Source organism: Heloderma suspectum, chromosome 2 (genome assembly GCF_057233095.1).
Source record: "Heloderma suspectum isolate Gila_16-S chromosome 2, 16-S_ref, whole genome shotgun sequence".
Lineage (NCBI taxonomy): Eukaryota > Metazoa > Chordata > Lepidosauria > Squamata > Helodermatidae > Heloderma > Heloderma suspectum.
Genome location: NC_139459.1, coordinates 2,777,262 through 2,799,510, shown reverse-complemented (window position 1 = coordinate 2,799,510; position 22,249 = coordinate 2,777,262). Strand labels below are relative to the sequence as shown.

The following is a 22,249-nucleotide window of genomic DNA, read 5'->3' as shown; positions in this document are numbered from 1 at the left end:
GTGGAAAGAAGGCCAAGTAACAAAGGAAGAGTACAGGCAGGTAGCACAGAATTGCAGGGATAGCGTCAGGAAGGCTAAAGCTGAGAAGGAGCTGAGGTTAGCAAGGGATGCTAAAAGCAACAAAAAGGCTTTCTTCAGCTGCGTGCATAGTAAAAGGCAGAGGAAAGAAATGGTGGTTGAGCTATTAAATAAGGATGGCAAAAAGATAACAGACGACAAAGAAAAGGCAGAGGTGCTCAATTCCTACTTTGGCTCAGTCTTCTCCCAAAAGAGGGTCTATGACCCCCCTGGCAAAGGCGAAGTACAGGCTGAAGGGGCAGGATTGCAGCTTGAGATAGATAGGCATATGGTCAAGGACCACCTAATTCCTTTGAATGAGTTCAAATCTCCAGGGCCAGATGAACTGCATCCGAGAGTAATAAAGGAACTGGCAGAAGAACTCTCAGAGCCACTGTCTATTCTCTTTGAGAAATCATGGAGGACGGGGGAAGTGCCAGATGACTGGAGGAGGGCTAATGTTGTCCCTATCTTCAAAATGGGTAACAAGGAGGAACCTGGGAACTACAGACCAGTCAGTCTGACATCAATCCCTGGGAAAATTCTGGAGCAGATGATAAAGCAATCCATCTGGAAGCACCTTGAAAACAATACCGTGATTCCTCGAAGCCAACATGGATTTGTCAAGAACAAGTCCTGCCAGACGAAACTGATCTCATTTTTTGATCAAGTAACCTCCCTTGTGGACTGTGGGAATGCTGTAGACATCATATACCTCGACTTCAGCAAAGCTTTCGACAAAGTGCCCCATGATATCCTGATGAGCAAACTAGCTCAAAGTGGGCTAGAGGAAATGACGATCCGGTGGATCCACAATTGGCTACAGAATCGGACTCAAAGAGTGCTTCTCAATGGGACCTTCTCAAACTGGGGAGAGGTAACGAGTGGGGTACTGCAGGGCTCAGTCCTGGGCCCAGTGCTCTTCAACATTTGTGTTAATGACTTGGAGGAGGAGGTGCAGGGAATGCTGATCAAATTTGCAGATGACACAAAATTGGGTGGGATAGCTAATATTTTGGAAGACAGAACAAAATTCAAAGTGATCTTGATAGGCTGGAGCGCTGGGCAGAAAACAACAAAATGACATTGAATAGGGATAAATGCCCAGTTCTGCACCTAGGAAAAAGAAACCAAATGCAAAGTTACAAGATGGGGGCTACGTGGCTCAACAACACTACAAGCGAGAAGGATCTTGGAATTGTTGTCGATCACAAGCTGAATATGAGCCAACAATGTGTTTTTGTTGTTGTTGTGCAGTCGTTAAGTCATGTCCGACTCTTTGTGACCCCATGGACCATAGCATGCCAGGCCTTCCTGTCCTGCGCTCTCTCCCGGAGTGTGCTCAAGTTCATATTCATTGCATCGATGATGCTATCTAGCCATCTCATCCTGTGCCGTTCCCTTCTCCTTTTGCCTTCAATCTTTCCCAGCATCAGGGTCTTTTCCGGCGAGTTTTCTCTTTGCATTTGGTGGCCAAAATATTTGAGCTTCAGCTTCAGTATCTGTCCTTTCAGTGATGTGGCTGCAAATAAGGCAAATGCTCTTTTGGGCTGCATTAATAGAAGCATAGCTTCCAAATCCCAGGAAGTACTAGTTCCCCTCTACTCAGCTCTGGTTAGGCCTCATCTGCAGTACGGTGTCCAGTTCTGGGCACTACACTTTAAGAAGGATGCAGACAAAACTGGAGAGGGTTCAGAAGAGGGCAACAAAGATGATTAGGGGACTGGAAACAAAGCCCTGTGAAGAGAGACTGAAAGAACTGGGCATGTTTAGCCTTGAGAAGAGAAGACTGAGGGGAGATAGGATAACACTCTTCAAGTCCTTGAAAGGTTGCCACAGAGAGGAAGGCCAGGATCTCTTCTTGATCATCCCAGAGTGCAGGAGACGGAAGAATGGGCTCAAGTGACAGGAAGCCAGATTCCAGCTGAACATAAGGAAAAACTTCCAAACTGTTAGAGCAATACGACAATGGAACTAATTACCTAGGGAGGCGGTGGGCTCTCCCACACTGGAGGCGTTCAAGATGAGGCTGGACAGCCATCTGTCAGCGATGCTCTGACTTGGATTCCTGAATGACAGAGTGTCAGGGTGGAGACTGAGCCCATAGAGCCCCAGAGCAGTTCTGATTCTGAGGAGGAACAGCAATCCGTGGGAGAGGAGCTTGCTCATCTCTCACAAGCACAGCAGCTGTCAGAGATTCCTCCTGCCAGCATTCCTGGGATAGATAGTGACCCTGGCAATGAGACAGTGCTGGAGGGGGGGCTTGCTGGACGCTCGGCGCAGACGCAGGGAGCGGCGACAGATGGAGGGCGCGGAAAGGAGGCGTAGCGCTTGCTTGTTGTGCAAACAACGGTCACGTCCCGAGGACCCAAAGGAAAGAGGGAGGATCTCTCCCTAGCACCTAAGTTCAGGGTCTTCCCATGGTTCTCCTTCAAATGGGGACCAACTGCTTTTCCTGGAGCTTAGGCTACTCTGCTATCTTTCCCCAGTGCTGTTCCTTGCTTTGGTGCTAGCGACTAGTATTCTGAAAGAGTCATAAAGGAATAAAGTCTCAGAAAGAATTCCTCGTCATCTGTGTCCGGAGTTGGCTATTGGTGGGGACTGCAAGAGGCAGCTAGGGCGCTCCTGACAGCTTGGTCCCCATTCCTCTTTTTTCTCTCTCTCTGCTCCTACTGCCTCTGGAGGCTGCCATGGACCCGGCAGTGCAAGCTCTTATGCAAGAGAACCAGGCTCTTCGTGATCAAGTGGTTCAACTGACGAATGCCATACAGAGTCTGCAAGCTGTCGTTCAACCCCCACCACCTCTGATTCCCCCCCGCCGCAAGTGCCCGGTGGCTCTGCCAGAGAAGTTTTCTGATGAGAAAGGACTTTTTTAGATTTTCCAGGCTCAATCAGGGCTGTACATGTACCTATGACCTGAGGATTTCCTGACAGAACAGGTTCGTGTGGGCTTCATCATTAACCTACTTTCAGGCATGGCAGCTAAATGGGCTTCAGGACTTCTTCTCGCTAATGACCCCTTGCTCGGGGACTATCAAGGTTTCATGACAGTGATGGCCAGTTTTTTCGGTGATCCCCTGCGCACGCAGATGGCTTCTTGGGAGATTCGCTGCTTCAGGCAGGGCAAGGACTCAGTTTCTAGCTACACGACAACTTTTCGCTTGCTGATGCGGGATTTACAGTGGAATGATGCCGCGCTGATGGCTCAGTTTTTGGATGGTTTGAACGACAAGATCTTGGATGAGTTGGCACACATGCCTAGCCCGCCTACTTTGGAGGACCTCGTCCAGACCTGCCTCCAGATAGATAGTCGGCTGGAGGGGCGCCAGCAGACCCAGCGGGGAGCCAGGGGGCTGAGATGTCCCTCCTCCCATTCCCCCACGTTTCCTGCCCCCTCCCCCACCCCCACCCCTGTGGTGGGGGCGGAGGAGACCCCGATGCAGCTGGGAGCTACCCGAGCCCCGCTGCCGCCGGAAGAACTAGAGTGGCGGAGCGCCGATGCTTTCGGTGTGGAAAGCTGGGACATTTCGCCAAAACCTGCCGTGCTAGAACAGCAGCCCCACTGCCTCCCCCTCCTCTCCTTCCTCCTCCTCCTCATCCCTAGGCCTGACTAGGCTGCCCCCCAAGCCTGTTGGGGGTTTCCAGTGTGGGGGTCGGTTCCCCACCAGGTGGGTGCCTTCCGCAACCCCCCCGCCCTCCCATCTGCTATTGCATGTTCACCTCTGCTCCTTGCAGTGGGATGGGGTGGAGGCCTTGGCTTTAGTGGACTCTGGGGCTACGACCAGTTTCATGGATGAAACGTTCGCTCTCTTCCACAAGATTCCTACCCTGCCTCTTCCTGCCCCCTTGGCAGTGGAGACCATCAATGGACATCCTCTTTCTTCAGGCGTGGTGACCCGGATTACAGCTCCGCTCACTCTGCGCACCCAGTCCCACATTGAGCAGATTCAGTTTCACTTGGCCAGGGTTCCCCAATACCCAATCGTGCTGGGTGTTTCCTGGCTCTCTAAGCATAATCCTCAGATTTCTTGGGGGCTTCAGCAAGTGGAGGTTTCATCTCCCTACTGCCAGAAGCATTGCCTCCCAACCCCGGCGCCGGTCCCAGTCCAGGCCTTAACCCTTTCCTCCCCCTCCTCGTCTGCTTCTTGCAGTTCTTCAGCTACCGTGATCCTCCCAGAGAAGTATGCGGCTTTTCGGGATGTTTTTGACAAGAAGGAGGCCAACCAGCTTCCCCCCCCCCCGCCCTTTTGACTGTGCCATTAACCGCATTCCTGGGGCGACCATCCCCGCTGGCCGGCTGTATTCGATGTCGGAGCCGGAGCTTCGAGCTCTGCGGGAGTTTTTGGACACAAACCTCAGATGTGGCTTCATTCGCCCCTCCCCCGCCTGCGCCCCTACCATGTTTGTGCACAAGAAATCAGGCGAACTCCACCCAGTGCACGATTTCAGAGCTTTGAATTTGGTCTCGATCCCCGACAAGTATCCCTTCTCCCTCATACCAGAGATGCTGGAGCGCCTGGGGCGAGCCATGATTTTCACAAAGTTGGACCTGCGTGGCGCCTACAATCTGATTCACATCTGGGAGGGGGATGAGTGGAAGACCTGTTTCGGCACCTGGTACAGAGCATATGAATACCTAGTGATGCCGTTTGGGCTCGCCTGCGGGGCCCCCCCCCCACGTTTTCGCGTTTTATGAATGCCATCTTCCGGGACTATTTGGACACTTTCCTCATTGTTTATCTTGATGATTTACTTATATTTTCTGAGGACCCCCATCAGCACCATGTCTCTGCTGTCCTCCAGTGCCTCCACGAGCACCACCTTTATGCCAAGCTGGAGAAATGTGCGTTTGACCTAACCTCTTTGGACTATGTTGGCTACATTATCTCAACTGATGGTATCAGGATGGATCCTGCAAAAGTCCAGGCTGTCCTCTCCTGGCAGGCTCCATCCACCAAGAAGGACTTGCAACGTTTTCTGGGGTTTGCTAATTTTTACAGAAAATTCCTGCCCAGCTTTGCTCGGCTGACATCTCCTCTCACGGACCTTTTAAGGGACGGAAATCTCCTTTTCATTGGACTGCATCTGCCCAACAGGCTTTCGAGGAACTTAAGAAGCTTTTTAGTTCTGAGCCGATCCTGTTAAATCCCGACCCGAGGAAGCCTTTTGTAGTGCAAACTGATGCCTCTGACTTTGCGGTGGAGGCGGTGCTTTGCAACCCTGTGCCTACCACTCCAGGAAGCTGAACATGTCTGAGAGGAATTATACCATCTGGGAGAAGGAACTGTTGGCCATCAAGTCCGCTTTGGAGACCTGGCGTCATCTGCTGGAGGGGGTACAGCACCCAGTCGAAGTTAGAACCGACCATCGCAACCTGGAACATCTTCAGACCGCCCGTGCCTTAAACCAGCGGCAGATTAGGTGGTCGCTTTTTTTTTCCTGGTTCCACCTTAAGATTTGCCATGCCAGGGGGTGAGGGAAATCCCCCCCCCTCTGATTCTTCCCCCCCAACGCCTGGCGGCAGCTGCGGTGCCTCACTCTTGGGAGGAACGTATTCACTCTGAACAGGCTCAGGATGCTTTTGTTCTCACAAAAGTGGAGGAATTGGGGCTAGCCTCTGGCCTCCCCCACTCTACCCCCTTCTTTTTGCGAGGTGGCCTGCTTTACCATTCCGGCCGGGTCTATGTGCCTTCTAGACCCCTCTGCGAGAAGGTCCTCCATCAGTGCCACAACTCCCCCACCACTGGGCATTTTGGCTTCACCAAGACCCTGCACAGAGTGACGCGGGATTTTTGGTGCCCTCGTGTGTGTTGGGGCATCAAGACATATGTCACCTCCTGCCCAACCTGCCAGCGGGCAAAGGCCCCCTCAGGCAAGCCCACAGGCTTGCTGCACCCCCTGCCTACCCCTTCAGGTCCTTGGAAACTGCTCTCCCTTGACTTCATCACTGACTTGCCTCGCTCACACGGTAAGACCACTATTCTGGTGGTGGTAGATTTGTTTTCTAAAATGACCCATTTCATCCCCTGCTCTGGGTTGCCCACAGCCAGGGAGACGGCGGAGCTTTTTTTGGTGCATGTTTTCCGGCTCCACGGATGGCCCGAGGGTCTCATTTTGGATAGGGGGGCCCAATTCACTGCCCATTTCTGGAGGGAGCTACTTGGGCTTCTCTATGTGATGCTCCATCTTTCTTCCGCCCACCATCCACAGACGGACAGTCAGACCGAGCCCACCAATGCGACTGGAGCAATATTTGCGCTGTTATGTCAACTACCAGCAAGATGACTGGTTTTCCTTGCTGCCTCTTGCAGAATTTGCTTATAACAATACCTGCCATGCTTCCACCCGCCAAATTCCATTCTTTGCCAATTTTGGTTACCACCCCAAGGCTTTCCCATCCACCCTAGCTCCCTCTTTGGTGCCTGCGGCCCATGAGTATTTAGAGAAGTTGCAAGCGGTACACCACCTCTTACGGGACTCCCTCGAGCAAGCCAAGACAGCCTACAAGGCCTCTGCAGAGACCAGCGGCGCCAGCTGGGTCCGTCTCTGCAACTGGGGGACTGGGTTTGGTTGTCCACCCAATACCTCCCCTCTCACTCACCCACAAAGAAGTTCGCACCTCGCCATACAGGGCCTTTCCAGATTACAGCCCAGATTAACCCTGTTGCTTTTCGTTTGGCTCTCCCCACCTCCATGAAGATCCATCCTGTTTTTCATCGGTCCTTGCTGTCCCCCCTGGTTTCTGGCGACACTCATCGCTCGGCCAGCTCCCCCCCACTGCCAGTGCTAGTGGAGGGGGAGGAGGAGTTTGAGGTCACAGAGATTCTGGACTCCCGCCTTTCTTGCGGCCACCTGCATTATCTGGTGGACTGGAAGGGGTACAGGCCAGATGAGTGATCCTGGGAACCCGCGGAAAATGTGCATGCTCTGTTGCTGCTGAAGTGCTTCCACCAGCTGTACCCCCACAAACCTGGGGGCCCAGGGGGGAGCACGAGGGGGGGCCTCATGGGAGCGGGGATGATGTCAGGGTGGAAACTGAGCCAATAGAGCCCCGGAGCAGTTCTGATTCTGAGGAGGAACAGCAATCCGTGGGAGAGGAGCTCGCTCATCTCTCACAAGCACAGCAGCTGGCAGAGATTCCTCCTGCCAGCATTCCTGGGATAGAGAGTGACCCTGGCAGCGAGAGAGCACTGGAGGGGGGCTTGCTGGACACTCGGCGCAGACGCAGGGAGCGACGACAGATGGAGGGCGCGGAAAGGAGGCGTAGCGCTCGTTTGGCACGCAAACAACGGTCGCGTCCCGAGGACCCAAGGGAAAGAGGGAGGATCTCTCCCTAGCCCATAAGTTCAGGGTCTTCCTGTGATTCTCCTTCAGGGTCTTCCTGTGATTCTCCTTCAAATGGGGACCAACTGCCTTACCTGGAGCTTAGGCTACTCTGCTATCTTTCCCCAGTGCTGTTCCTTGCTTTGGCGCTAGCGACTAGTATTCTGAAAGAGTCATAAAGGAATAAAGGAATAAAGTCTCAGAAAGAATTCCTTGTCGTCTGTGTCCTGAGTTGGCTATTGGTGGGGACTGCAAGAGGCAGCTAGGGCGCTCCTGACATAGAGCAATACGACAATGGAACCAATTCCCTAGCGAGGTGGTGGGCTCTCCCACACTGGAGGTGTTCAAGACGAGGCTGGACAGCCACCTGTCAGGGATGCTCTGACTTGGATTCCTGCATTGAGCAGGGGGTTGGACTCGATGGCCTTGTAGGCCCCTTCCAACCCTACTATTCTATGATTCTAGTCCCTTAAATCTATTCTTCACCTCCAGTACATATTCGTTAGGAATATTCGTGAGCTCATATCTAACTGATCTATTCTGTTTAGTCTGATTCTAAATTGTGCAATAAGAAGTTCGTGATCTGAACTACAGTCAGCTCCAGGTCTTGTTTTTACCGACTGCATAGATGTCCGCCACCTTTGGCTACAAAGGATGTAGTCAATCTGATTTCGGTGTCGACCGTCTGGTGAAGTCCATGTATAAAGTCATCTTTTCAGTTGTTGGAAGAGAGTGTTTGTTATGCACAGTGAGTTGTCTTGGCAAAACTCTATCAGCCTATGTCTCGCTTCATTTTGTTCTCCCAGACCATGCTTGCCCGTAATTCCAGGTGTCGTTTGACTACCCACCTTAGCATTCCAGTCTCCTGTAATGAAAATAACATCTTTTTTTTTGCGTACTATCCAGTAGGTGCTGCAGATCCTCATAGAATTGATCTGCTTCTGTTTCTTCAGCATCTGTGGTTGGGGCGTATATTTGGATCACTGTGATGTTAAATGGCTTACCCTGAATTCAAATTGAGATCATTCTGTCATTTTTTGGATTGTATCCAAGCACTGCTTTAGCCACTTTATTATTAATTATGAAGGCTACTCCATTTCTTCTGTGGTCCTCTTGTCCACAGTAGTAGATCTGGTGGCCATCCGATGTGAAGTGGCCCATTCCAGTGCATTTCAGCTCACTGACACCCAAAATGTCTATATTTAATCTTGACATCTCCCCAGTAACCACATCCAATTTGCCCTGGCTCATAGATCTTACATTCCAGGTTCCTATGGTGTTGATCTTTAGAACATGGGATTCGTCGTTCACCACCAGCACCATCGGCTGCTAGCCGTCCTTTCGGCTTTGAGCTAGCTGCGTCATCACATCTGGGGCTAGTTGAACTTATCCTCTGTTCCTCCCCAGTAGCATTTTGACCATCTTCCGACCTGGGAGTCCCATTTTCCTATGGTATACCGACCTATCTCTGGTTGTACTGATCCATTTAGTTTTCATGGCAAGAACACTGGGGTGGGTTGCCGTTTCCTTCCCCAGGGATCGTATTTAGTCTGACCTCTCTGCCATGACCTTCCCATCTTGGGTGTCCCTTCACGGTTTAGCTCATGGTGTCATTGAGGTGCTCAAGCTCCAGCACCACGACAAGGTGACGATCTCCTCTGCTACCTGATACTGTTTTACCTGGCGGTGTCCAGGATTGAAGCTGGGACCGTCTGTGTGCAAAGCAGGGCCTCTGCCGCCGGTGAGTGGTGGACGCTTCCCTCATTGCATTTGGGCCAGCACAGTTGTTTGTAGGTCTGGCCTCTCCCACAAGATGGAGACTGACTTGGTACTGAAGTAAAAAGTATCCTCCCCACCCCATAAGCTCATTTTTTTTTTCAGGAATGCAGTGACTTTGGCTCCTTGATCCTCTTGAGCCCTGTTAGTAAACACACTTGTATGCTTTGAACTTCCACTGACTTGAAAGGCGCTTGAGTGTGAATATGTTTAGAATTAGGTCCTCTGTTGGCAAGTTGTAACCCACAATTATTTGTTGTTTATGCCATTCATAAATTGTGGCTTGTGACTTCACTAGGCTGCTTTGCTCTGATCTCACCGTGCATAACTCATGGCTGAAACCGCACAGGGCTTAAAATAGCGGAATCCTCCAAGCCGGTGTCTTGTGAACGCCCAGCTCTCCAAAACTTTTGGTGGCCATTTGCAAACTTCCCATTGGAGGTCCCTAAACGCGATGAATGTTTGCAGTGGGCAGATGTCAGGTCTGTCGCTGGTGGGGCGAATTCTAGACATTTTAGCATAATTCTCTTGGTGAAGCCCAGATGTGTCTGCTTGCTGACAGAGCAAGAGCAAAGGAATTAAGAGCTAGGAAGGAGAGCGACCTTCTGAGAAGCAGGCAGGTAGCACTTCTCTTGTCACAGTCCCCTGGGAATGTTTGTTTTGCAAGGCTCGCCGAAATGCACAGGCCATTCCCAGAAAGGTGACGTTCTCTCTTGCACAGGCCCTGTTCCGAAAATGCCCCACTGAAATGAAGTTCTTCATGGACAATGTGGTGACGAAGGGGCTACTGCAGAAGAGGCCCCTCGCTCTCTGCAGAGCTTTTGTCCCTGCCAGGGAAAGCCGGAGGGCCGCAGCAGTGTTGCCTGACAATGGTGCTCTGCTCCACTTAACAAACCTCGCTGAGCTGCAGCTACTGCTATGTAGTGGAGGGAGGGGTGGCACCAGTGGCACCCCCCCCCCCCCCGCGATGTCCTTGTTCGCATAAAGCTCCTGCTGATTGTTCTACAGGCTGATTAGGGGGAAATAAAAGAAGGGAGCAGATCCAAGGAATCTCCCCCCCCTTGTGTATTTTCTTCTTGTAAAGGGGACGTATCGATGCAGGCAGAGACACTGCCTGGGGCAAGGGGTGGTTAGAAAAGGTGGATTGTGACTGTGAATAACAGAAGAGTGTGAGAGTATGCGCCTGGAATCTGTGCTGTTTTGTTTTCTTTTTAAAAGAAGGGCAAGTACCTAGTCTGAAGCCTAAGGATGGAATATTTGTAAATGTGCAGGCTTCATTTCTCCGCACCCTGCCTTCTTTATATATTTGTCCAACTGCCTCCCCCTTTCCTTCAAATCCCACATTGAGACCTATTTCTTCAATAAGGGCTCTCTGGAACCACCCCAGACTCACTTGTATCGATTCTTCCATAATTATTCTCCCCCATGCCTAAAATCTTCCCCTGTCTTCTTCTAAGAAATCTTATTTGTCTGCTGTCTGTTGCAAGGCCTCAGGCCAGGGACTTCTGTATATCACCTAGCATGCTGTTGGCTCTTGATTAGGGCCACAGTCTGATTAAAAGAAATTGTATTTATATGATATTTAGTCAGATTGATTAATCAAATATAGTTAAAAGCTATTTCTGAAGCAAGAAGCATATTTTCTTACTTTTTGGACAATGTAGATGTGCGTCCCAGCATGCATCCTCTTAGAAGAGGCATCTTCCACTGTGTGTGAGAGAAGGGAGAAGGCTTCTTTTAAGATGGTGCACACACCTACAGTTCTTTGTTGTTGTTCAGTCGTTCAGTCGTGTCCAACTCTTCGTGACCCCATGGACCATAGCACGCCAGGCCTTCCTGTCCTGCGCTCTCTCCCGGAGTGTGCTCAAGTCCATACAAAATCTGTCCAATTTAATCAGGAGCAACATTAGTCGATGAAGGCTGCAATCCTAAATATCCTAATCTAGGAGTAAGCCCCATTGGACACAATAGGACTTACTTCTGAGTAAACATGTACAGCAGGGGTGTGGAACCGCAGGCCTGGGGACAAAATCTGCCCCTTTTGGGGTCCCTGTCCAGCCCTCTGCATTCTCGAGGCCCCCTTTCCCACCAGTCGTTCGATGGTTTCCCAGCATTCGTCCCTCATTCTGAAAGGTAGGAATGCCTCTGCTGAGGCTGAGTTACTGGCAGGAAGGGCCCTTAAGCTCAAACAGGCTGCCATTTTTGTATTTTTGGACCAGCCCCTTTTGCCTCCCCCCCCCCAAGGGCTTCTCCAAAATTCAATCCCACCCTTGGGCCAGAAGAGGTTCCCCAGCCCTGATGTACAAGACTGTGTTTGAATCAGACTTTCAGCAGGACCCCAGCTAAGAGCAAGCTGGCTGCGAAACAGCTAGTTCTGAAGAACTGGAAGTCACAGGGAACCCCCAGATGTGAATCGATGGATCCAAACTTTATTGGTGTAGGCAGCGCACAAGATGGGAAACAAATCGTCGGTCTCTTGCAATTACCAAATGAGGATGGTGTGAGAGTGGAGCATGGAGGGTGGATGGATCTACGACAGGGAGTGTAAAAAGATACTCTTATTACGTACATTTCTGAAAATTATTTGAAAACTTTAATAAAATATAAATAGCAAAAAAGTGTGGTATTCAGTTCATCAGATGGATTGATTAAACATTGCAGCCCTAAATGTTTCGTTGTAGCAATAAACTCTGACAGAGGTTTCTGGTGCAGTGCAAGGCAGGCAGGCAGGGCCTCACGAGGCGCCTGTGTTGTGATGCTGGACTTGAGGTTTCCGCAAGATTTGTTTTTTTCCTTTGGGTGGGGCCTTCGATCCTGTCTTTCCAAGGCTGCAAGCAAGAATCTCCCAGGTCGCTCTTTCTTTCTACCCGTGATTCAAAAAGCAGTGGACATGTTTTGAATAACTCCAGGTTCTGCATCCCCCAGATGCCTCTAGCTGCTGACTACAGTGGGAGCGTGTCTCCCATAGAAATGATGGAGCCGCATCTTTTCCACCCTGGCCCTTAAACTGCAGTCCTGTCCTGTCTTCCCAGCCTGCTTCCTGGTGCGTGGAGGGGAGGAGGAGGAGGAGGAGTCTCCATTCAGCACCGGAGGTGGGGAGGGGAGGGTATGCCTGCAGCACTTGATCAGGGTTGCCGTGTTCTTGGGCAGCCAACGCGTCATCCAGGGGGCCAAACGCGCTGTCCTTTCCCTTCCATCCTGCCTTCCTGGAGCCCTGGCCTTGCGGACGAGCCTGGCTTTGCGCCGTGACGTGGGGCCCACGAGGCAGCGCATGCTTCCCTGATCATGGATGGGGCTTGCGCAGTGCCTAGTATCTCTGTGATGGCCACTGGGGAGCCTGCCCGGGCAGGGCTCCTGCCATCCCTCGTTTACAGCCCGACAGCACTCGACTTGCCCACGCTGCCTGGGATGGTTTTCATAATGGCTTTTGGCTTACAAAAACTGAATAACAGCAAAGAAATACAAGTTCACAATTTACAGAATCCAAATGTTTTCCTTTCAGGACTACAGTTAAATGCGAAATACGGCTAGTTAACATTGCAGCTGTAGAGGTAATGTTTCATTTATTGGGTGAGCGCCTGCGAGTCATGGATTTTTCTTGTGTTTTAATGGGGAAAGCGTGTGGAGGCCGAAGGACTTGTAGTCCTGTTATTTGCATGTGGGGCTGAACAACCTATGTGGAGGAGGTGACCGGAGGGCAGAGCTGCCAGCCACGTCAGAGCAACGGCCCACATCAGGTGGAGCAGACCCCTCTTTTGTGCTAGCCTGTGCTGGGCGCACTAGAAAAGGGATAGAAGGGGGAAGTCGTGGGAAGCTGAAGCCGGTGGCTGGAGCGAGGTGGGGTGTGGAATTGCAGACCTGGCCCAGTTCCCTGTCCCCATGGTGCCTGCTCCTCCACACTTCTGTCCTTGACCTTTCATTTCCTGCTGTCCAGCCACTTGCCCAGTTCCATACCACAGCTTCACAGTTCTTTGAAAATCAGCCCTGAAATGAAGGTCTGAATTACGTTAAAGGACACAGATTTTGCACACTTTGTTCTGCTTAAAGAATTTGGGCTTAGGCTGGTGCTCTCCTGCAAAAACAGCCACAGACTAAAGTAGCCTGCTGCGTGGAAAACAAGGAGTTACACTTATGGCAAGGTAGATTTCAGTTAAGTGGTGGTGGTGGGAGATCAAGAACAGATCAAGTCCCCCAGGAAGCCTCCAGCTGGGGAGGGAAGAGTTAACCCTGTGCTGCAGATCTCCCCCTGAAAATTGCCTCCCAAAGGGCAATTAAAGTGAGGGGGAAACTTTCCATTGGTGCCAAAGGCAACTTTTTTCCTAAACCTCATCGCAGGGGGTGGGGCAATTTTCCTTTGGGAGAGAGTGAGAGAGAGAAGTGAGGGGCAAGAGAAGTGGTGGGAAGGAACAGAGAAAGACAAGGGGAGAAGGAAGGAAGGAAGGAAGGAAGGAAGGAAGGAAGGAAGGAAGGGTTTCCTGCCTTCCTAAAAGGTCAACAATTTGGGGAGGCGGTTCTTCAAGTATCCCAAGTGTGTATTAGATTCTGGTCCTGTGTGGGGTTGTTTGGGGTGGGGGGCATATGGCTCCCCTCTGTCTCTATGTGTCTCCCCTCTCTGCAAGTGTGGGGCTTTCTAGCCTCCGTGTGTGTGTCTTGTGTGTGTGTGTGTTGGGAGATGGGGGGTGTCGCATGCCCCTACCAGAGAGAAACAACCCCAGAAACTGCAGAGGAGACCCTGGAAGAGAACCTTCCTTCCACTCACCCCCTTTCCTCCCATCATTTTGTACCCCTTCAAACAGAATTGGGCACCACTTTATTTCATTTCAAACTTAGTTTATTGTGGTCAAGATGATTGAGCAGTGGAGTAATTAACTGAAGGGGAATTGGTTAAATTGTGGAGCAGGATCTACATGGGAGTTGGGAAATTAACCCCGATTTGGCCTTGGCTTGCTTTTGGATTAGTGCTCTCTCAAATGTTTGAATCTCCATTTTGGTGCAAGAGTTGCCATTTTTAGGTGGGGGTGAAAAGGCTCATAAAAAAACTGAACAAGTACCAGACACATTTTTGTGTGTGCATTTTTTTCATACCCATTCACATCTGTTACAAATTCATTGTAACTGAAGAGGAAGTAAGGATTTGGGAGTGGCGTAAAAATTAATTGAATAATTTATTGTATTTGGGGTGCTTTGGATGGCATATTAATTGTCTGGCTTTGCCTTCTGTGAAATTTAAATAAATCCCAGTAATTATACCTATATTTGCATATACAGAGATAAATTACCTTGTGCAAATTTATGGAGATTTGTGTCCCCGAACCTGTGCCCAAAATCTTTTAAGTGCCCAGTAGGAATGTACAGATTTTATAAAATCTATTTTGTTTGCGTTTCACAGATTGTCAGGTGCCTTTTGTTCCATTGACTGCTCAGTGATGGAATCAGATTTTTTTCCAGTTTCCTGAATGTGTGCAAATTCGCATTTGCAAAAATGTGCAAATCCTCTGTCCCAGTGTACACTTTTTCATGCTTTAGCTCGTGGGGGAAATGTGCATTTTTAGCCAGTGTTTTTTATTTTACATTTTTTTTAATGACTAAATTTGTGTAAAATTCCAGAAAGTTTTTTTTAAAAAAAAGTCTACAAAATCCATGCAACTCGAGAAAACCTGTCTAATGTGGAATCTGCAGTTCGGATTCGTAGAAATCTGAAGTCATTTGATTCCGTTGCAGATTTATCCGACATCCCTAGTGCCCAGCCATGCCCCTTGTAGCAGAATTACTTCTCCCTCAACCCATTATGGCCAGTGTCAAGCTTAGTTAGCAGTCTGGAATTGGAATTCCATGAATTCTCCGCCCCCTCACAAAGCTACATTTTCATTGATTTTGGGGTGACTCATAAACCACTTTCAGAGCAATTTAAAAATATGTAATGCAGATGAGTCTTAACCTTTAGCTGTCAGTAGAGTAACTTCAGTCCAAAAATCTCCAGCCCCTCCCCCACATCATTGGCTTAGCATGGGATTCTTGTCTGGAAACACTTGTCTGTGGAATCATATGCCCCAGTTCCTCAGAGAAACTGGCCAGACATTTGGCTTCATGTGGCACTGAGTTCCATGGTCATTTAACCGCCAAATATTGGACCTATATGAAAACAACTGAGCATGCCAGTGCTGTGATCTATGCTGTCCAAAGATTTAAAAGCTACCCGAATAAAAACCATATTCTGCCTTCGCTCCCGTATAAAGCCTCGTCTTTCATGAAAAGGTCTTGGCAGAAGCAAGCATAAGGGTCAAAATATCTATTTGATGCCTTCAAATAATATTTTGCCAAAACCTGCAGTATTGAGTGCAACGTGAGCAATGAGGCACCCAGACAGAACATTTATTCAAAAAAATAGGCAGGCATGTAATGCACATACAGTGAAGGACGCCTCTTGCCAAGCCTGCACACCAGTTGTGAATGGCTTGTCAGCTCTGACTGTGTGTTGGTGGGTTCCACATCTGTCGGCCTGACTTTTGCCCGCATTCAGGTTCTGTCCCAAATATGAAGAAATTTGCAGTTTGGGGTAAATTCTTATCAAAATCAAACGGGAAGAAAATTCTCACCCATCTGCACTGGTACAGATATGCCCAGCATTTATTTCCATTTATTTATTCAAAACATCCCACTCTCCAGTCAAAAGGCTGTCAGAGTGGCTGCAAGAATCAGTCATGAGACAGTCCCTGCCCCTAGGCTTACGATCCTGAAAGACACAAGACACAAGGAAAGGGATGGGGAGGGAGAAGGAAAAAAGCATGATGGCGATGCTTGATATGGTTGCCCAGGTGGATGGGAATATTCGTATTCTGGGGCCAATGGAATATAGGTTTGCAGTCCATCTATTGCCCTTCTGGGCTGGCCTGTTCTTTGCTGTCCCATTCCTCTTTCTTTCCTTCTGCAGTTTCTCTTCGTTTGAGTTCAGGCTTAATCTCTTTCTCCTCCCATCCCACTCAGGCAAGATGTTGAAGCCCTTCTGGTGGCGGTTGGGAGAGGAGGAACTGTCATGACGGCCTAGGTTTAACCAAGCAGACCTGTTCGTTTTCCTTCTATTCACTGGGCAGAGTGGACAGAGTTCGTCCTCCATTTCAGGCAGTCGACCCTGTCGCATCCCAACCAGCAATCCCCAGATACGCAAACAGCCTGGCAGGAAAGCACTATCCTTCCCCGTGCCCAGTTCCCTCCGCCACAAAGTAAGCGCTGGTGCTCATTGCCTCTTCCTTGGGCAAATCCTGCCTTCATGACTAGCCCTCCTCTGGCACCTTCTGGCTATGTGCCTGGGCATCCATTGGTTAACACGTGGACAGCTGTCGATCAAGCCCACCTCTCACAAGGGGGCATGAAGCATGGCCCTCTGTCCAGTCGTGTTGTCCCTTCCTCCTCCCTCTCCATCCATGCTGTCCGACACAAAGAAGCTCCAAGATCTGCAAGAGGCCCTGAGCGTAAGTGAAACTGATTAGCTGCTCGGGAGAGATCTAGGCAGACCAGGACTACAGGGGTAGGTTTGGTTCCCTGTTTACTGGTGTGCGTTCTCACGACTTCCTCCGCCTTACCCCATCCTTGCCTTTCATTTCATTTAATACACGTGCTTAATTGGACTGTTGGGCTAGAAGGTTTTTACACTTCTGGGGGGAGTTGGGCTTTCCCCTCCCCATGCTGCCTACGTGGCGTGAGTCGCACTTCCTGAGAGTCGAGCGAGACTAAGAAGGGGAGACTGGCGACGCGCAAGGCAGCAGAGGCGGGGGCCTCAGTTCTCCGCAGGTGCTAGTGAGCCAAGAGCTTCTGCCTGCTCCCGGCATGCGGCCAGCTGGGTGAGGGGGCGGTGGCAGCTCACCCAGAAAGCATGAGGGGCGCATCGCTCAGGAGCTGCCCGGGGGGCTGGCGCTGGGCCACTGCTGTCGTCTGGAGGCACTCTTTGCAGGGACCGCCACTGGGAGCGCAATGCCAGCAGCTCAGCAGCATAAAGAGGACCGTGGGGCACCTGCCTGCCCTAGAGCTGCTAAAGGTGAGGAGCCTGTCAGGAGAAAGAGGGGCAACCCCGATTCAGCACTGGCATGGCCGAACACCCATGCATTGGAATTCTACGACATTGGAACCCATGACCTGGGGAGGTGGTGGGCTCTCCCACGCTGGAGGCATTCAAGACGAGGCTGGACAGCCATCTGTCAGGGATGCTCTGACTTGGGTTCCTTCATTGAGCAGGGGACTTTCTTGGGCTCCAAGATCACCGCAGACGGTGACTGTAGCCATGAAATTAAAAGACGCTTGCTCCTTGGGAGGAAAGCTATGGCCAACCTAGACAGCATAGTAAGAAGCAGAGACATCACCTTGCCGACAAAGGTCCATCTAATCAAAGCTATGGTTTTCCCAGTAGTAATGTATGGCTGTGAGAGCTGGACTATAAGGAAGGCTGAGCGCCGAAGAATTGATGCTTTCGAACTGTGGTGCTGGAGAAGACTCTTACGAGTCCCCTGGACTGCAAGGAGGTCAAATCAGTCCATCCTAAAGGAAATCAACCCTGAGTGCTCATTGGAAGGACAGATACCGAAGCTGAAGCTCAAATATTTTGGCCACCTAATGCGAAGAGAAAACTCTCTGGAAAAGACCCTGATGCTGGGAAAGACTGAAGGCAAAAGGAGAAGGGGACGGCAGAGGATGAGATGGCTAGATAGCATCACCGATGCAATGAATATGAACCTGAGCACACTCCGGGAGAGTGCTCAGGACAGGAAGGCCTGGCATGCTATGGTCCATGGGGTCATGAAGAGTCAGACACAACTGAACAACAAATTGGTTGGACTCGAGGGTTTCGTAGGCCCCTTCCAACCCCACTCTTCTATGATTCTATGAATTCAAACCCAGACTGGTAAGGAAGGGCTCAGCATGCAGAGCTCTGGACCTAGGTGGACAGTTTCTCCCACATTTGTGCTTTTTGTTTTGCTTTTTGTTTTGTGATCTCAAGTTCTTTCCATCCTGAACATGCAGATTTTGGTAAATTCTTCTCAAAAATCTTCTGAAATTCTCACCCACCCTTAGTTCCCTGCTGCTTGCCAGCATCTCCTGCACTCTGAATACCGCCCAAGACTTTCCTTCTGTGTTCTCCCTCATTCTGAAGACACCTTTGGTTTGACTGATCTGCACAGATGTGGCTGTTTGGATGATCACCACCGCTGCCAGGGTTTGGATACGACTGCCCAGGGGTTTGGGGAGCGCCTTCGGGAAAGCAAATCAAAGAGCAGAGGGTGGGAAAATAAACCATTGCCCCCTCCCGTGAGCCACAGTTGGTGATGATAAACAAACAGAGCAGCAATGGCGGGCACAGACTAAACACTGGTGTTTGTGGCCTGTTGCTGCAGGGGCTTCTTAGCACAAACAGCTGCCCAAAGGTCCTGCCTGGGCACTGCTGCCTTGGAGGAGCTGTGGAGCAGAGGCGCTTGCAAGGAAACCTGCTCTGCAACAATATTGCCACTCCGATGCCCTGCTCTCTTCTGCAGGCCGCAGCCATTGGTCCTGGGCACTGGGCATGCAGCTGGTGTGCCGCGGCCATCTCAAGGTGGGTCCGTCTAAACCAAGCAAACGCTCAGCCTGTGCTTAGAACCATGGCCTGACATTCCCGTTGTCTTCTACTGATGTGTGAATGCCTTCGAGCCACTTTGGGCTTGGAGGAAAGGAATTCCGAATCTAAGTCACTTTCTGGTCTCCATGGCAGTCTGATCTTTCTGCTGAATGCCCCCCCCCCGCCCCCAGTTAAGAAAGAAAGAAAGCAGCTGGCGAACTGCTGCGCCTCCACTTGGTCTGTTTAGACTTTCTGCTCTGCTGGCAGCACCTCCTCCCCATGCAGGTCCCTGGAATCCATGTATAAATAAACATGCCAATCCATTATAGGTTGGAGAGATGTTATTTTTTCCATGTCAAACTATTCCAGACATCTTGGTTCACCAAAATCCTTCTGCTTGGTCCGGGAGGAGTGAGCGAAAGCCAGGCCCGAAAAGGATTTAACCTCGCTGTTGAGTTAATGCCTGGAGGGGACGGCGGGATATCCACAGGCTGATCTCGCTGTGGCTTTGGGGGTTAGGGGGAGCCAGGGAGTCCCAGCACAGAGTGGTGCTTAGTCTGTAGCGATGCTTTACAAGAAACGAAAACTCGGATTCAGGGACTGTGGTTAACACAGAACAATAAAGCCTTAGTTCTGGTAACATATTGCTAACTAATTAAAGAAATATTTTCAGCCCGCTCCAAATCTATCATTAAATGCATCCCGCTGAACACTAATTCTGCTATAGCACACTACACTGAAACTGACAAAAACCACCCCCCAGCAATACCCTGTTTGATAGGTGGGCGACCCGTCACCCTGTTCTGTTGTTCCAGTTCCTGGTGTGTACTGAACATGTACCCAAGACCTCTAAGGAGCAACAGCTCTTTTGGCTGAGACCTGAGAAAATGGCAGATACTTTGCAAGTTACATGAACTCACTGTCAGTTATCAAGGCTATTCAGTATGTTTGCAGGAGATTCACGGTATCTGGTGCAGAAGGAAGAAAATAGAATTGTGGCTGTGTCAGTATTCAATCAGTCCTGATTGCCTTCTGTCCTTAAAATATTAGACCCCTCCTCTTCCAGGTGAGTCCAGTTCCCAGTGTGGGATCTTCCATGGAGTTGCGTGGTGGCAACTGCGTGCAATGTGCTTCCTTCAGCACACTGGTTGTAAGGTCAGAAGGTTCCTTTGAGGTCATCCATCCTCCCCCCCGGGTCTTGTGGCCATTCCCCTCAGCCTCCACTGATTCATGGTGTCTCCTTATTTGGCACGGGTGTCTCCTTGACCATAAGGGCACCCATAGCGATGATGGTGTTCCAAGGAGAAACCCACCCCCTAACAAGCAGCTTGGCCCAGGGTTTAGGCACCCTCTAGGTTGGATGTTCTGGGGGAAGGGGTGCGTGCTCCCCAGCCCTTGGACTGTGTCCCATGAAATGGCTCCTTCTCTACGGGCATTTATTAAAACCAGATTGTGGGAGGAGTTGTCTGACCATCTGCACTCCCCTTGCACACTGAGTGCTCTGGAATGAACTCTGCAAACCTGGCAAGGGATCCTTACGATGTCGATGTCTGTGCTGATTCCTTACAACAAGTCATGGGGGAAGCAGGGGAGGGGCCAGGCAGAGTGAGGTCTCGGATCCTGCCCAGATCATTCTAACAGGAGCTGGTCTCTTGGAAGAGGGGGAGGCTGCTGCACCTCTTTGGTTTCTTTTTAAAGCATGACAATAGCTCTAAAAATAGGTGAATCAGATTCAGTTAGTTTATTTCAGTCACAGACCAGCACATGTAAAATATAAAGTATAAAAATTACAGTAGATGAGGGATCGAAACAAAATAACTGCAGAACTGTATAATAAAATCATACAAGCCCCAATGTAGAGAAACTTGATAAAATGTTAAAATAACATTATTTCTCATCATCCTCCGACAAGCGATAGCAGCATCTCTTTGTTTCCAAAGAAAAATCATTTCCCCTTTTCTGTTGGCCAAGGAGGGGTTGCGTGTTGATCTGCTAAAGATGTTTGCCAGGAGTCCCCAGTTCCAAGTTCTCCTGATTCCCAAAGTGGGGCACAGGAGGAGGAGGAAGAAGAGGGGAGAGGTGCTAATAATGATGATGCGGATGATGTTGTTGCCACCCCCAAACACAGCCAGGCCTGGCAGGGGCTTGGGAGCAGGTCGGCTGCAATGAAGTGACACAATACCATGATTAAGGGGGAATTGTGGAGCTGCCACCATCTCCCTGGAGTGTCTTCCCCTGTGTTTGGTATTGTTTAGTGGCCAGAATGACTTGAAAGGACCTCCCCCACCCCCAATCCTGGGTTTTAGAGGATCCACTCCTCCGACCAAACCAGGCATTAAATACGATTGGAGATGTCCTCCCAAATAGCATCTTCAGAAGACCAATTTTCTTCAGCACCATGGCAGGGAAGGGTTAAATTCCCCCTTCTTGTCTGCTGTGATCCTGATCATTATCAGCACCTCCCCCCACCCCAGCTGATACACTCTTGTATTTCGGAATTATCCTCTTGGTTCCTCTGAGCATCTGTTTCTGTTCTTTATTTCTGTTCTATCCCCTTTAAAAAAAACTACTTGTATTTACTTTATATTATTTGTATTGCATATACTTTTATGGATTTAATGTAAAACACACCACAGTTTTTACAAGTGTGCTAGCATTTTATGATGGTTTTAAATCTCCTTGTTAACTTTTGTAAACCGCCCTGATAATTGAAGGGATGGCAGAAAAATTAGACTAAATAGACCCATCAAATTCTGTTTGGTGTGCATGCTTAGGAGCTGGAGGTGGCTGTGAGCGCCCCCTGCTTCTGCCAGCAGCGCGTGCACCGGCTCAGGAGCTGGGGTTGGGCCTGGGCAGGAGAGGCACAAGAGCGACCTCTGAGCTGGGCCCAGCCGACCGAGGCAGCTCCTTTGTTGTTGGCCTCCGATTTCTGCCTGTGCCAATATTTGCTTGCAGAGATTAGTACTTTGATTTTCCATGAACGGATCCAATGTGGTCATGGCCAGCAGGAGGATGTGGTGTCCCCCTCCTGGCATTTCTTTGTAACCCGGCGCAGTGGCCTCCCTGTTGGGGCGGGCTAAGTGAACGCCCCCCACCCCCATCCCAGCAAAATTTAAAATGCGATCCTCCACCACAGCAGCAGCTTTTCCCTGGTCCCATCCCTATGAGAGAGGAGAAGGTGGAGGGAGGCGTTGACAAAGGCGTGGTGGGGACCAGGCTCAAGGGGTGGTGGAGCAGGGATGAAAGGGCAGGCAGATGTGCCTTCTCTGCCTCTCTTTTTCATAGCTGTCTCTGAAGATCTTCCTTTGCTTTGAGACACAGAAGCACAGTGTCCCTCTGTCCTGCTGGCCATGTGCTTCTTGCTCCTCGGCTGTGGAATCCTCGTTCCAATTCTCCCACAGACCTACTTTGCATTTTTGGCAAGAGTCTGAGTTGAACTTTCAAATTTCACTATGGTGAGACATCTGTCAGCACAGCCCAAGTGACTCCTAGCAATCCTGGTGGTGTTCC

At 50.2% G+C, this 22,249-nt stretch overlaps 1 protein-coding gene across 12 annotated transcripts in view; it reads left to right on the top strand.

Moving 5' to 3' along the window:
• Positions 1–22,249, top strand: part of IL11RA (interleukin 11 receptor subunit alpha) — a 161,510-nt gene that overhangs the window by 117,145 nt on the left and 22,116 nt on the right. The window lies entirely within an intron of this gene.